We start from the raw sequence: 5,000 nt of genomic DNA, 5'->3' as shown, positions 1-5,000 counted from the left end.
CTATCTAAACAGCCAAACAGCAGGCAATTAACTGACAGCCTCTCCATTAGGTCACCGGCGGAAGGCAAGGGCTGTCCAAACACTGCACGTACATTGTTGGACTCCGCACATTGCCTGTCTTTAAGTTAATATGTATAGCCTTAGCGGTTGGCGGTGTTAGAGAGAGAGAGAGAGAGAGAGAGAGAGAGAGAGAGAAGGAAGCAAAAAAAAAGGGGAGAAGGAGGAAGAGGAAAAACAAGAAAAGGATTTGGAAAAGAAAAAACAAAAAGAGACGAAAAGAAAGACGGTATTAGACCCTTCCAGTTCAAAACACACTGTCTTCAGGAAAATAAATTCGTCTGATGCATTGAATAAGAAAAAAAACAGGAATTTATTATAAGGCTGTGACTTTCATACCTTCGCCCAACACCTGTGTGACTACCTGGGCTGGGTGTTGATTCGGGAAACTGACCTGACCTCGTTGTGGTGAGAGAGAGAGAGAGAGAGAGAGAGAGAGGTTGAATGACTATGGTGGTTGTTAGGTGATTGGAGAGTAGAGGCACCTGAGAGAATTGGAATGTGTGTGTGTGTGTGTGTGTGTGTGTGTGTGTGTGTGTGTGTGTATGTGTGAGAGAGAGGGAGAGAGAGAGGAGGTTTGGTCCGTGGAACGTGTATTGAACTTGTGTTAAACTTGGGTCGTTTGATATTCAGTGAACCATCAGGAACCCATAAGCACCGATCCACAGAGAGAGAGAGAGAGAGAGAGAGAGAGAGAGAGCAGTATCATCAGATTTCTATGGTATTAAGAGGGTGGTGTGACGGCAGGTGAGGTGCCAGACACATGTATAGTGTGTATGTGTGAGAGAGAGAGAGAAAGAGGGAGAGAGAGAGAGAGAGAGAGCGGGGGGGGGGATCTGTGTGTGTGTGTGTGTGTGTGTGTGTGTGATAAAACTTGAGCTCTGTTTACATCTCCCAAGTGTTTATATGAGCCAAATTATCAGCGAGAGGACTGGCTTACGGTGTGTGTTTATTTGTAAGATGGAGTACATGAATGAGGAGTTGTGTGTTTGTTATTACTGCGTGTTTGATCAAGGGTGCTAGTGTTTGAGAGAGAGAGAGAGAGAGAGAGAGAGAGAGAGAGAGAGAGAGAGAGAGAGAGAGAGAGAGAGATTATGTATGTTTTGTAAATTGTTGTTATTGTAAATCAGGTTCAGGGCAGGACCTCAATAGATATTTTAAGTTTCCATTAGATTATTTTATTTAGCTGAGGGAATCCTGTGCTATTTAATTGGTCAAAAACTTCAAAGGCTCTTGTGTTTTTTTTTTATATAAGTTTTGGAAGGCCAGACGATTTCATTTTGCATCCTCGTTCTCCATGCCCGTCTCTCACCAAGGCTACTCTTACCTGCCCCCTTCACACACCTGTTCTTTGTCAGGTGTTAAAAGATGCAAATCACCTCAGGTATTCCATCGCGTTTGCCATATCATAATCATCACTTGTCATTACATATCTCTAACATACTTCCTCACACACTAGTCACCACCTTATCACACACCTGTCACCAGCTCACCACACATCTTTCACCAGCTCACCACACCTGTCACCAGTTCATCTCACACCTGTCACCAGCTCACCGCACACCTGCCACCAGCCCACCACACACCTGTCACCACCTCACCACACACCTGTCAGCACCTCACCACACCTGTTTCCCATTACATCCGACATTATTTACCCTGATATCCACCATTAGGCAGGGGCCGTTTGAGAGCAGTTTAGTTTTACCCTCCCCCTCTCTCTCCCCCTCCCTCTCGCTTTCTCTCCCTTCCCCTCCCTTTCCCTCTCCTCTCTCCCTCTCCCCCTCCCCCTCCCCCTCCCTCTAGTTTTATGGTATTTTCCGCGTGCCGGGAGAGTTAGGAGAGAGTGAGGGGGGAGAGGAGCATTCTCTCTCTCTCTCTCTCTCTCTCTCTCTCTCTCTCACTTTCTGTGTGTGTGTGTGTGTGTGTGTGTGTGTGTGTGTGTATAAGTTCCCATTGAGTCTACTGATTTAATATAACTTTATCATTCCTTTTGTATTTTATAACATTTGTATCATTAGTCTCTCTCTCTCTCTCTCTCTTTCTCTCTATTTTCTCTAATCTCATAATTTTTCTGTATTTATTTATTTTTTTGTAATTTCTACCGGATATTCTTTTTTATAATTAGCTTTTTATTATCATTTATCTTTATCATATATTTTTATTTTTATTTTTGTTACGGGTAATATTTTCAAAGTATTTTTTCGGGAATTTTTTTGTGAATATATATTTTTGTGCCTTCATGAGAGAGAGAGAGAGAGAGATAAGTAGGGTGATGGATAGATAGATATAGATATGGATGTACAGATACAGAGAGAGAGAGAGAGAGGGAGAGAGAGAGAGATGGATAGATAGATAGAGATATGGATAGCTACAGAGAGAGAGAGAGAGAGAGAGAGAGAGAGAGAGAGAGAGAGAGAGAGAGAGAGAGAGAGAATGAAGACAAATGAGGTCAGGTGTTAATAGTGTTGCGTGTGTTTCTCATATAAATAAAAACAAATCCTGACATTCCTGCCTCACAATATACAATAGATAGATAGATAATTATAGAAATGAAGGAGGAGTATGCCAGTAAAATGGGTTAAGATAGATAGATGTTGAACTAAATGCTCTCTCTCTCTCTCTCTCTCTCTCTCTCTCTCTCTCTCTCTCTCTCAAGCTAGGCACAATTACGATTATTAACACTGCATTGTTATAAGTACAACGCATATAATAAAGCAGAAATAAATAACATAATATATTTTCGTGGTGACAGTCTTTTCCATTTACGGTGAGCCCGCTAAAGGTGAAGGGGTTAATGAAGACTGCATCAAACCCCTCCAGTTCGAAAATCAATTCTAAAATACAAGAAAATACAAAGAATACAAGAAGCATTATCGAATTGAAGTTTATTGAAGTTAAAACAAAGGTATTTTACTGTTCTGTCTTTCGTTCCCCCTCCCTCCGCCTCCTCCGTTTTCTATACGTGTTATTAACCGATATTACATTTTCTTTCCTTTATTGCTGTAATATTTCTCACGTATTGTCCTGATCTGAAAATATCCCCGAGAATTTAACGTGTGTGTGTGTGTGTGTGTGTGTGTGTGTGTGTGTGTGTGTGTGTGTGGCGTGGATAATATTTCATAGTGACCTGTCTCATATTACCACAGTTAAAAGGTTGTGGTTTGAGAGAGAGAGAGAGAGAGAGAGAGAATCATTTTATGCTCATCTCCACACATACTTCATCTATCAGTGTCTGTCCTTCGTTAAATCTCTTCCTTCTTCTTCTCCCTCCTCCTCCTCCTCCTCTTTTCTTGCTCTTCCTCTTTTCCTCTTCCTCTTCTTGTCTTCATCTTCTTCCATACCTCAAATTCCAGTATTCATTTACACATTCCACCCATCTTCAAGGCAAAGCGTATATTCTTAGGCGGCATTAGGAAGAGGGTAGCATATAAAGAGGTAAATTATAGACCTCAGAGCAGAAGAGAGAGGTAGTAGGCAGACATGGTGAAGGTAGGTTAGGTTATTGAAGGTAGTGGTAGTAGTCAGTTTTATTCTTTTTTTTTTTAAGGAAGAAGGAACCAAAGGCCAGGAGACCGCAAACCGTTCCCTCCAAGAAATAATAATAGAAACAATACAAAAGAGCCAAATTCAAGATCCGTTCATTTCGAGCTGCCTGGACACACTGCGTTATTGTCTAGGTGTGATTATTTGCTGTGGACTAGCGTTGATTTTTGAACGTCTACACCCCAGCTATCCTTGTCTTTAACGTATGGAAAAGTGATGTTAGTTATGACCTATCCCATAACCAGCAAGTACACACACACACACACACACACACACACACACACACACACACACACACACTTCTCTTGCTCTCTGTTCCGTATCAAGGTTTTCATAGCACCACCTACTTGCCTACCATGCTCCTGTCTACTCTGTTTTTCATTTACCTATTAACCTTTCTTCCTTTGGTCCACTCTACTCTGTTTTTCCTTTGTATATTAAGCCTTTTATTTATACACCGGTGAGGTACTTAATCCTATCACCTCTTCCACTGTCTCTCCTGATTCACCAACGCAGCATAATAATTCACCTCAGCAACCATTATTTACTCGAAAACAACTAATATCTATCTATCTGTCTATCTATTCATCTGTCTCTGGCTGTTTATCTATCTACCTATATGTCTATCTATCTGTATCTATCTGTATATCTATCTATATTCTCCAACGCCATACGATTTTATTCAGCCAAAGGAAGGATAGGGCACTGAAAAGGTAAAATAATAATAATAATAATAATAATAATAATAATAATAATCTTTGCACGGTTACAATTTTTGCTGGTTGTGCGGTTCGGTGTGTGTGGCCGTAATAATATTTACCGGATGCGGCCGAAATGAGGTGCCGGTACCGAATTAACCAGACCTTTCGCACCGAGTGTAAATTGACACGGGGGGGGAGGGAGAAGGGGTAGAAGGGAAGCAGGGATAGGGTAAGGGAGGTAGAACGGGGAGAGAGGAAGCAGGGAGAGGTAGGGGGAGAGGGAGAAGGGGAAAGGGGGAGAGGTAGATGAGGAGGGAGTTTGGGAAAGGGGGAGAGGGGGTGGGGAGGAGGGAGAAAAAGTTTGCAAAATGACTGTGACTTTTAGCAGGAATTTCAGGTACTATAATCATCAGAACGCAGGGTCTATGATTGCTGGAATTTGAGACACCCTCCCTTCCCCCCCCACCCACCCCATTTCCTGGAACCGCCACCCATTCTCCCCATTATTGCTGTCCCTATTTTTAAACTCAGTATACACTCCTATACCTTCCTTCTTAAAATGTTCTCTTATCTCTCACTCTTTGTTAGTCTTCCTACTTCCCACATCCTTACTCTCTACATTCTGTTTATCTGTCTATCTGTCCACCTGTTTTTGTGTCGTAGCTACTGTGTGTATCGACGGTAGAGGTTTTATCC

Source organism: Coenobita brevimanus, chromosome 71 (genome assembly GCF_032717465.1).
Source record: "Coenobita brevimanus isolate Jiangsu-jjx chromosome 71, ASM3271746v2, whole genome shotgun sequence".
NCBI lineage: Eukaryota > Metazoa > Arthropoda > Malacostraca > Decapoda > Coenobitidae > Coenobita > Coenobita brevimanus.
The sequence above is the reverse complement of the archived record's forward strand: the minus strand, read 5'-3'. Positions refer to the sequence as shown.